Source organism: Protopterus annectens, chromosome 3.part0, assembly GCF_019279795.1.
Source record: "Protopterus annectens isolate FY-2018-M chromosome 3.part0, PAN1.0, whole genome shotgun sequence".
Lineage (NCBI taxonomy): Eukaryota > Metazoa > Chordata > Ceratodontiformes > Protopteridae > Protopterus > Protopterus annectens.
In genome coordinates, this window is record NC_056731.1 from 1408888783 (window position 1) to 1408901463 (window position 12681).

A 12681-nucleotide genomic window follows, 5' to 3' on the forward strand; every position below is an offset into this window, starting at 1 on the left:
TTTGTTTACTAGGAAAGTCCAACTGGGTAATACCCATTTTCAGCGGAGAAAAGCTCTATTTGCTTATATTGCATTATAGTAAGTTCCAGTTAAAGACAGAGTAATTATATTTCTGTTTACATTTATACACAAACAGTAGTTACATTTCTACATTCTAATATTTTACAGATTTGAAAGTTACTAAACAGAGAGCCTACGGGCAACTTAGTGGATTATACAGGTAGCAGTTCTGTATAAAAATTGCTTTGTCATTTCAGTGAGAGGCTGAGAGTATTCTTTTTAAGGAGAATATTTAGAGAATATCGTACGGTGAACACAAAATTTTAACCTTGTGATGAGCATGTGCAGAATGAAGACTGGTTAAGATGTTGCTTAAGCAGTGGTTTAAAAGTATTGAGTTTGTAAGATAATTTTACTTGTGTAAGAATACTACTCCAGAGTTTAGCAATGTATTGGGAGTAGAGCAAGTCTCCTGCAACATTATTTGCTCTATTTGTAAGTAATAAGAATTTGTTACTAGAGTGGAGATCCCTTGCTGGACAGTAGGTCAGTTATAAGTTTTGTAGTGCAGGGCATTTTTCCTGGTTGATGAATGAGTTTGTGTGCTGCAGTTAGCTGTTCGTATGTTAGGTAGCTGTGCAGTTCAAGCCTGTTTAATTGCTTTAAGCTATGACAATGGTGGGTCCTTTGAGGGAGATTGGTAACAAATTTAGCTATTTTATTGTAGCATGAGGCATTTCTGTGCAAATTCATCCTATCAGGAAACCAACTCTTTTTTTATTGCGAAGCAGCAACTTCAAATTATTATAATATACCAGTGCATGGGAGGTGTGGTGCTTTTCACAACAAAGAAACAATATTTTAGGGTGTTTAATGCTTTTATCTGTGTAATTAGCAATAAATATGTTATTTTATCTCAGAGATAATTACTCATAATTCTTAGCTAGTAGAAATCACTCACATGGTTTATTTTCTTTTATATAAATCTATCTTTACCTATGTCTTAAGTGATAATTCAATAAAGGTGTTTGCCACCACAGCAGGCTGGTAATGTGCCTCAGATGCAGTTGGGAGACTCTACTGTGGCCAATCTGGTTCCTCAGACCGCTATCCTTTTTCCCTAGAACCCTCTGTGTGGCAAGTACAGCCACTACACACTGGGGGGGTTAGTGATGTCCTGTGCAGCTGTTGCGTTCTCCTTAGCCTGCAAGGGAGAACCATTTTTGCTGGTGTTTCAAGAAGGGGCTGGGAATGTACCCCTGCTTAACCAGAATGTTGTGCCTATCCCTGAGAAAGATATTGCTGCCATTAAAAATGTGCGCGCCTTAATTTTCCTATCAAAAAAGAAATAAAAAGACAAACTTATAGCTTCCCCTGCTCCAGTTTCACTCGACAGGAGTAGTTTATTGAGTCTGGCTCAGGGTCTTCTACAGGCTATTGACCTTTTTTATCAGGTGATTTCTTGTACAAGAAAAAGTGATTCCTCTTTTCCTGAAGGGATTCAAGAAATTAAATCCAGCGAGGAATGTGATGGAACAGAAACACCCCCCCCCCACTCAGAATTCTGATTCACTCAGTGGAGAACATGTATATATGTATGTGTATATATATATATATATATATATATATATATATATATATATATATATATATATATATATATGCATATATGTATGTATGTATGCATATATATATATATATATATATATATATATATATATATATATATGTATATATATATATATATATATATATATATATATATATATATATATATATATATATATGTTCCCTGAGTCTCCCTATCAATGATTCTCTTTCTCCAAGACTATTTCCAGAATGTGCAAGTGTATTCAGTGAGAGAACACTGAGGTTTTTCCTTCCCCCAGAAAATACTATCAGCTGTTACAGAAGGAATTTCAGCTCTGGAGGAAGTGTGGGTCACTGCCTGCAATTTTCATGATACTCAGCCTGCTGCCCCTAAAAAGGCAAGTAGAATGTATAACGGTCCTTAATCTTTTAAGTTTTTATACACGCTTCCCAAACATGACTCAGCAGCTATAGTTAATCCAGCTGCTGCCAAACATTTTAATTCTAATCCTTCCCCTTTTGACAAGGATGGTAAAACGATTTTTAAGTTTGTGGGAAAGTGTTTGTTTCTGCAACTTTAATTTTTATAATTTTGAGTGGTCAGGCTCATATGATAAAGTTTATTGTGACTGTGAAAATATGAGGAATGTTTTATCTGCAGTTCCTCCCTGTGAGGAAAAATCTGGTTTGTCTGGTTTGGATTCTTTTATTTTTTAGGTTACTAGTCATAAAGTATGTAGATACTAGATCCAGTGAGGTTGCCACAAGTACTGTGTTAAGGAGGTTTGCTTGACTTCATTCTCAGAGCCTCTTAGAGGATGTAAAAATGAGCTTTTATATTCAACTTTGGATAGATTTTGGTCTCACTGCTGCAAAGGTTAGAAGGTTAAAATGATTTACAGGGAATCTCTCAGATTTGTTTTAACTCTTTGTCTCTAAATCTTACAAATGTTATTTTGCCCCCGTGTCCAACTGTGGCAAGAAACAAAACAAACCATCTCAGCAATATGCTAGTATACAGACATTAAAAAACAATGGTGGGTAGGTTCCCTAAAAGAAGGCAGGAACCCCACAGAACAAAGAATAATAAACACATTCATAATTAATATGTAAGGGGCCTTGCCCTACCTCCCACTCTAGCAGCCTCTTATCCCTTCCAAAAAGTTCGATTCTCCATCTCTCTCTCTTTAGCAACAGGTTGTTTCAGACAAATGGGTTCTGAAACTGACTCAGTGGGAAGAGATCCCTCCTTTGCAGGGAATTATTTCACATCCCCAAACCAAACCCCTCTGTTCCTTCTTGTCCTGCAGCACATACTTTATCGGGGATTGGGGTAATAGAAATAGTTCCTTTTTCCTAGAGGGGAGGTTTTCATTCGAGAATGTTTCTGAATCCAAAATAAAAAAAAAATGTTTGGAGATCAGTTATGGACTTTTTTTCTTAAATCAGTTTGTGATAGTGCCCAAGTTCAAGATCCTGTCATAACATACTCTATTATCCCTTCTTCCCCATTTGAGATTTTTTGGTAACCTTAGATTTAAAAGATGCTTATCATAACATTCCCATCCATTAAAGCTTCAGATGTTTCTTAAGGATTTATGTATCTGGATCACATTGTCCATTCTCTGCCTTACCATTTGGGCTATTTACTGCCCCAAGAGTGTTCACAAAGTGCCTAGCTCCAGTTATAGAACATCGCAGGCTACATGGTATCCAAATTTTTCCATAGTTAGATGTGTTGCTTATCTATGCAGACTCTTTTTCAAAGTGTCAGGAATCTCTCTCTTTGGTGAGAGATCTCATATGCTGGCTGGGGTTCCAAGAGAACCTCAGTACAAAGATATTTTCTTTCACAGGAAAAATATATCTACATTTAGATCTCTTCCAGGGTTTTTCCCCTGATCCCTCTGGTGTTACACATACAGCTACTATGGATTGGGTGTTAGCAATGTCTTCTGAGACTGTTGGGGACCCTTAATAGGCAAGGGAGGAAATGCCTCAGGATTCTGAGTCTCATAGCATTTATGATTCTCATAATATCTCTGGCAAGACTCCATATGAGAAAGATACAATGGTATCTGAAGTCTCTTTGGTCCCAGCATTAACTCTCATTATTGTTTCAGATTCCAGTTCTGGGATGTGTGACAGACAATACCACAACTATGTGGTACATAAAAAAGTAAGGGAGAACCAGGTCTTACCTGCTTTGCAGACCGGACATGTTATCATGGGGTACAGCTTTACAGCAGAATCTCACTCTGCTTCCTACATTCTGTCAGGGCAAAACTTGTGTGAGAGACAAGCTGGACAGGACAAAGGCAGACCTTTATGATTGGAAGATAGATCAGGGGTCCTCCAAGATCTGATGGGGATCTAGGGGGAGTTCCTCAAGTAGGCCTTTTTGCCTTCCCAGTAAACAATCAGTTGGCAGAATTTTGCTTCAAGACTTTATACAAGAAGGCTTGGAAGATAGATGTATTTTCCTTTCATTGGACAGGCATATTCTTGTATGCTTTCCCACCCTTTCTGATATTTAAGTTAATTTTGAAGATTCAGAAGGAATCCCTCAAGATCATTGTGATCACTCCCTTCTGGCCCAGGCAACAGTGTTTATCCCTTTTTTTGAAATTGTCCAGGGGCAATTGTCACAAGTTTACTCACAAACTGGATCTAGTCACACAAGAACAGAGATGAGAGAGGTAATTGGGGACATATTTTTTCGGATTGCAATGAGTTGACAGACTTTAAAAATTATATGCAGGCTACTCTATCAGAAATACTGGGTAATCAAATTGGTGTAACTAAGGATTCTTTTTATATGTGATACAGAATCAGAATTGCATAGACATAGTAAGGCCTTGCTGAATTTAATTATGATGGCCACCAAAAAATCATTTACAAAAAATGGAAATCAAAGACTAAACCAACTATACTAGAAGTAGTAAATATAGTGTGAGGTTTAGAAAGGGGCAGGAGCAAATTACATGCGAAAAATATGAATGGTGGGAACAATACAGTCAGGAAGAATGAGGTTTAAGGGAAGTCAGGAACTGAATGAACTTTACAATGCTTGACTGACAGTGACTGTATATATTATAAGAGATGTATAATGTTTGTTACTGAAAATATGTCACTATGGTTTGTTTTCATTTATATAAATATATAATTGCCTGTCATAAGTGATAGTCTAATAAGGTTTACTATCAAAATGATGAGCATCCCAACATTGAACCACTTCTGTGAACGCTAAACTCCGACTACTACAAAACATGAACACCAACATTTCGAACCGCATAATCACGCCCCCTTTCTTACCCATGTTAGCACTTGTTTTCTGCTGTGGGGCAGTCAGAAATGTCGCAGTTCGGTTTTATTTCAGCAATCTGACCTTTTGGTAGTTTGGATTTTGCAGACATGGGTCAACGAAGTGCACATGTGACTGTGTGCATTCAACATTTTGATAGTAAACCATTTAATAAAGACGTTTCTTGTTAAAAAAAAAAAAAGAACAGGGACATTTTATAAATCCCAACTCAAACAACTTTAACTGACTTCCTGAATCTTAGAGTCTTAGTACCTTATAGGCACTCGTTTATTGAGGATGTTCAGCAGGTACCAATGGGGGCAAAATCGCCCTCTACTAGAAAATCCTATATTAGCAAATGAAAAACATTTTCTAGTTGGTGCCAAAAACATAAGCTGAACCCATTCCGAGTAGTGTTTCACTTGATTTACAGTATTTGTGTGAGTTGCTTTTCTATTTGCCTGCCTTACTGCTCTATCAAGGTTAATTAGTTTGCTATTTCAACATGTCTGGTCATTGATCCCCCTTTTTCAGGACATTCCCATATCAACATATTTTTAAAGGGGGTTTACATAAGCGATGTCCAATAAAACCAGTGGCTCCTCCTTGGGACATTAATTTTGTGTTACAGAAGTTAACACTTGCTATATTTGAAACAGCTCATCTGACTGACTTGAGATTCTTAAGACAGAAAAGAGTTTTACTTGAGAAAGAAACAGAAACAATGGAGACTCAAATCACAAAAACAAAACTTTCTGCCATAGCATCGCCTGAAAAAAAAATAATATCCAAAAAGCAGAAAACAACTAAACAACAAGAAACATCTAAGCAGATGCTTAAACAGAAGCCTGAAACCAGTTTCCACATGGATGATCTTAAACATGCTGTGCTCCCACTTCAAACAGCGGTGCAAAATTTCTCCGATCAACTTTCCAGATTTGGCAAGACAATGAACCAAATAGCAGAATTCATGGACATTATTGAATCCAAAATGCAAGACAAAGAATTCCAAATAAGTAAACTGAAACAGGAAATTGGTGCCAAAACCGCCACGATAATGGAAATACAACAGAAACTAGTGGGTAGCATACTACCTTCACCTAGAATGATACCACAATACAAAGACAAAATGATCAATTTCAACAATTGGCTAAGCGTCTGGTGTCATTCTAAGGGGATCCAGTGTCTGTCTGCCTGGGATGACATGATAGACAAGCCTCGCTGTTTCGCCAGAGATGGTTTGCACCTGTCATCCCTAGGCTTTCGAATACTGGCCAAGGCTCTTGCTGTCCCCATAGTGCCTTTTTAGGCAAGGCTCAAAGGACAAACCAACCACCGTAACCAGCACAGGTAACCAAAAACTAAGGGTAATGCTACTCAACGCCAGAAGTCTCAACCTCAAAATGCATGCACTCGAGGCACTCCTCAGTATGGAGAAAATCAATGTTTGTGCAGTGACGGAAACCTGGTTCAAGGCTCCAGAGAGCACCCCAGCACTACCAGGTTACAATTCATATCATACCTTTCGGCCTCAGTTACTAGATCGCAGTACAAAGGGCGGAGGTGTATCCATATTCATCAAGGATACCCACATCTCCAGGTTAGTGGCGCAGCATGATGCCCCAGAGATCATCCATGCGCAACTATCAGCAGGCAAAACCACATTTCAAATCGTAGCCTATTATAGATCGCCCACCATGTCCCAAGATGTTCACTCAGTATACCTTGAGGCATTGGAAAATATAAAGGTCCTACCCAGTACCATAATTTTGGGTGATTTCAACTACCCTGGTATAGACTGGGCGAACTACCAAAGTTCTAACTCCTATGCCCAGCAGTTCATAGAATTTATAAATTCAAATGCCCTTGAACAACTGGTATGTTCTCCCACTAGAGGGGACAAGATATTGGATTTAGTTATCACAAATATGGGTGCCCATTGTACCACACCCGTTATCACTCCCTCTCTGGTCAGATCAGACCACAAACTCATAACCCTAGACATCCTCACCCCTCCACCTCCCCCAGTCAAAGAAACCATCGTAAAAAACCTTTCCAAAGCAAACTTCAAACTACTTGTGTCAGAAGTGGAAAGCTTCACTATTCCCTTGCAGAAGGATAATGATATCCAGGATGCAGAATCCTACACCAAGGCACTTTATATACATCTTCAGGATTGCATGGACTGTGCTATCCCAAATAAAACCAAGACTCCTTCCTCAAGCAAGAAGAAACCAGTCTGGTGGACCCCTGCCATAAGCAAACTATACAATAAAAGGAGGAGACTTATACAAAAAAGGCCAAATCTCAAGTAGAAAAATCTTCCCTGATCAGCTTTAGTAAGAAATTGAGGATCCTCATCAAGTCAACTAAAGCCAATTTCGAAATGAAAGTTGCCAAGGATGCCAAGGATAACCATAAGGCCTTCTATGGTTATGTCAAAAACCTAAATGGCAACGCTCAGGTCTGTTCTGAGCTAGTACAAAATGGAACAAAATACACTGACTCCACTGACATTGCCAACATCTTTGCTGACAGGTTCAGTGAAAATTTCTCCCTCCCCTCACCACCTACTGGGCCTATTACTATTCCAGGGGATTGTGTAACTCCAATTATTACTGATACATTGGTTAATAAGGCTCTATCTAAAGCTAAAAACACTGCCTCCATGGGACCAGATGGTGTCCCGGGCTGTGATAAGCGAGCTCCAAAATGAATTAACCCCGCATCTGAATACCCTGTTCAGTCTCAGCCTCTCGACACGATATGTGCCCATAGAATGGCACACAGCAATGGTGGTTCTGCTGGACAAGGGTGGGCCCACAACTGACCCTGGGAACTACTGACCAATAAGCCTGACCAGTCTGATCTGTAAGGCAATGGAGCGAATCATTATGGAACTCATAAATGGAGATATCGGGAACCTCCAAACACTTGACCCCACACAGTTCGGCTTCGTCAAGGGCAGATCATGCCTCCTGAACCTGGTGGACTTCTTTAAGACAGTTACTCAGGCTATAGATAAGGGAAAGGAGGTACACACAGCTTACCTTGACCTTGCTAAAGCATTTGACACCATTCCCCATTCGGGTATTATTGATAAACTCACCAACCTGAGCATAAACCCTTACGTCACAAGATGGATTGCAAACTGGCTGTCATTCAGATCCCACAAAGTAAGAGTAGTGGGATCTATGTCCGAATCCAGACCAGTAACAAGCAGTGTGCCTCAGGGCTCTGTCCTGGGGCCCCTCCTGTTTGGCATATACTTCTCAGAAGTACAGGCAAGCACTGAAGGGCTGTGGCTGACCAAGTTTGCAGATGACTGCAAACTGGGTGCTATAACAGAGTCTCCGGCCGACATGGATATCCTCCAGAAGGGCCTTAATGAGACTGATGCATGGTGTCAAAGCCATGGTCTCAAGCTAAATGCTAAAAAATGCATAGTAACCCCCTTTGGAAAAAACAGAGTACCCGCAAACTACCACATAGGAGGTAACCCCCTGAAATCTGAAGTAGTAATAAGGGATCTAGGGACCCAAGTAGATAGTCAGCTTTCCTTTGATAACCATGTTGCCAAGGTGGTTAGAAAATCCTTCTATGTGACCCATCTGATCACGAAAGGGTTCACATCAAGATCTAAGGATGTAGTGGTGCCCCTCTACTTTTCCCTCCTCAGACCCATTATTGAGTATAATGCATCAATTGGAATGTACCTGGCTAGGCATCTCCAGCAGCTGGAGAGACCGCAGAGGTACCTCACTAAGAGGATTACTGGCCTCAAACAGTTGCCCTATGCAGCACGATTGAAAAAACTAAGGCTTTTCTCTGTTGCATACCACCTTCTCAGAGGCGATCTCTGTCTAACATACAGAGCCATGTCCAACCCAGAACTGTTGAACATGCTCCATCTTAGCAAAACCAAATCCACTCAAGCTACATGCTCTAGGGATATAAACCTCAGCATAACAATGAATAGAACATGCTGGAGGGATAGATTCTCTTTGCAAAGACTTCCCTTTCTATGGAACAAGGTCCCGATCTACATAAGTCAGAGCCCCTCACTATCACTCTTCAAGAGGAACCTTGACGAGTGGATGGGTAACAGAAAGTTCACACCAGGGATCATACCATCAGCTCTACTAAATAGGGACCAAGGGTACTAGCTGCTAGATCAAGGGCCTAGGGAACTAACCAAAGGGGTGGTGAATACCGCACAATGTGGCTGGGTTAATATATGCCTTTGGGCAGATAACCCAGTACCTACCTATGAACCTATGAACCTATTTAGAAGCTAGAAGTCAACTTAATATTCTAATCAGAGAACTACCCAAAAATATGATCACAATCAACTACCATTAATAATTAAACAAATCTTTGAAAGTATTCTTCCAAAAGAAGACAAAACCAATGGGATAATAATCGAGAGAGTCCATCGCTCATTACATAAAAAGCAGGATTCAGACACACCAAGACAAATTTATGCCAAACTCCTTAATTATCAAGACATGCAAAACATTTTACTGGCAGCCAAGAAACAAAAACTGTTGATCTGGAATGGTATCAAACTAACCTTGACACAGGATCTTCCTCTTGAGATAAGGAAAAAGCTGCAAAGCCTAGCACCCTATTGCACTGATCTAATGAGGCACAAAATAAAATTCCAGATGTGCTACCCTAACACCCTCATTTACTATTATAAGGATGATAAATATATGGCTGACTTACCTAAGGAGGCAAAAGTTGCCTTTATAAAGAGCTTTGGCAAAGCTCTGGAGCCTTGAGATTCCAGAAGGATAGAATTAACCCTCAGCTGCCAGGGTGTAAGCTTAAATTTCCTTTAAATTTCTTTTCTAAGTTTCATTTTGCCCTAAAGTTTTATTCTGGTTAAATTAAACCCTGAGAAACTGGAAATATGTACACATGTTGATTTGGGCTATTGAGAAACGTAAAATGCGGTAGGTGTTTGACAGAGGGAGACATTTCATGTAACATCCTTACGTTACATCATCAAATACCACTCACTCATTTGCCATCCACTCAAGAGAGCCTCGTTCAGCTAAATTCTTGCTTAGATGGAGGTAAAGCTGACCATATTAAATACAGTAAGACTTTATTTTTAAGCAACTAATGTTAGGTAAAGGTACTTCATTGATGACACTTATATGGTTCATCCAGCTGTTCAGACTTAAATACTAATCTGCAATTGTTTGGGTAGAGGCATTTCATTACGTAGTTTAATCACAGTATCATAATAACCTAGTTTGTGAGAAGTCTGGTTGAAGAGTGAGTCTACTGATAAAGTTGGATGCGGTCTTCCTATGTATTTATTTATATTTCTACTCTAAAGTCTTCTCTGAAATGCGTTTTGCAGAACTTTAGAATTGCTTTCTAAAACTTAAGACTGCCTGTTATTCATAATACTATCACTGAAATGTAATGCTTGATGATTGTGTCTGCTTTATGTGTAAATAACTAAAGCATGAGATTGGAATACTTGTATTTTTGATGGCAATCCTCAGATACCATTTAAGATCTATTCACATTAATAATATGTCAAGTAGAAAGGTGTTCTAATATCACAATATTGCTCAAATTCTGTGATAGCATCATATAACTGTAAGATTGGAAACTGTTTTTTGTTATTATATATATTTGCTGTTTTTATATAGAGTTAAAGTACTGGATTGGACTATGTGAGTACTAGAGTGCAAATGTGAACTAGCATATAAGGATGACGCACTTTACTTTAGACTTTGCACATAGAAAGGTCAAACATTCTGATGTCAAATATTTTACCTGTTTATCTGTTACGGCAATGTCAGTTGTTTTATTTTGTTATAGTGTTCTTTAAGGGTTGTGGCTTTGGCTTATGTACATATAATTGGATTCATCCACCTCAAATACTCACAAGGTATCTGCAGATTAGTTAGCCTGTGAAAATTTGGGTTAAATACACAAACCTGAACTTCTTGCTCTGAAACATAGAATAGGAACATTTCTAAACTAAGTGTATAAATTACATTAAGATAAGTAATTTTGCTTTAGACTCCTTTATATAAACAATATCAAGATAGAGACATAAGTTATGCTATAAATCGTTTTCTCATTGTATCTCAAATTTCACTATGGCGTTAGTAGGTATAATGGGATACTTTCCTTTATTTGCAAAATGCGATCCAGCACACACGCGCACACGCACACACACACACACACACACACACACACACACACACACATACACACACACACACACACACGCGTGTAGATATATATATATATATATATATATATATATATATATATATAGTTGTACCCATAGCAATGTGTTAGATAAGATTCCTCAGAAACCAACAGACCAGCAGCCTATGAGTTGTTGACTATGGTTTAGTTAGTAAAAGACACGGGCAGTTGTCACACATAAGTTCTTTTTTTGTAAAGCTTCCTAATCAAGAAGTAAAGTGTGAAGAAGAGGGCGATTGGTCATAATAAAAGAGCAATTAATTTATTACTATACACCATACTAAAAGATAGCTAGATACAAGCCATAGCAGATTTAGATAGCTTTAGGTAGCTAGGGACTCTCAACATTATCATAAATTTGATTTCAAGGAGTACTTAAATAACCTTAAAATTTATTTGATGAAGGCTTGCTACTAAGAAACACAAGAAAGGTGAATGCCAATGTACCCAAACCTCAGTCTTCAAGGACGGATGTTGAGCAAGCCTATTAGATGAATAATGACCTGATCACTAATTCTCACTTCTATTCACAAATACAAAAAGAATAAAGAAATTCGACTGATGACTATTACTGATTCATCAAATATGGGGACCACGGATAGCAAGACATAGACCCACTTTACTTAACTTACTTTATTTAATTCAGTAGATTCGTGCCTGTGTTGTCTCAGATCTCGATAACTCCTACTTCTAGTTGCACCTGAACTGCAAAACTAGTTATCTTGTAGTTAGAATGCAAGTAAGAGCAACAGAATTTAAACCACATGCACTAACAAATAACAATATATTTTATTGGGTACTAAGTCTTAAGAGGAGCCAATTGGCAATGTGGTGTTAGGTAAAGGATGACCTATCTTGGATAGATTTAGGAATGTATATTAGTTTAAAATTTGTACAAGAATTTAAAGATTTAGTACTATTAAACTTCAAAGGTTACACTCTCATGATATCAGACTGAGTTTCCCCGTTGGGCTACCTCGTAACCTTTTTTTTCCAAACTCTTCCAGTTAGGGTGGTTAAGTGGCTAGGCACAGGTTTAGTTCTGGAAGAGCTTACTACTACTAAGTCAGGGTATGTTTTTTAAGCTACTAGAGAGGAACAAATCTGGGCACTTAAATACAGCAAATTTTCAATAACAAATATGCTAATATCTAAAGTACATCATAAAATGTAAAATGTGGCAGGCAATAAACTCATGGAACATGAGAAGATTGCAAGATATGTAAAAGAAGAAGCTATTGTTGCACCTAATATTTAAGTCAAAGGCCAATATCTTTTTTATACAAGAAATACATATGTTAGAAGATGAATGTTGGGGAGAAACAAATAAGAAGTGGATAAAAACCATCATTGCATCTGGAGGCAGTTTGAATTCCAAGGGTGTAGCTATCATAGTTAAAAAATCATTTCAGGACCCTATATCTGAGTTTAAGTCTGATATAAATGGTAAGTGGTGTTACTTCACAGCATTGAATCCTAGTTTATCTTAGCCAACTCTATTTCTGAATGTGTATAGTCCTTGTTCAAAACAAAAACATTTTATC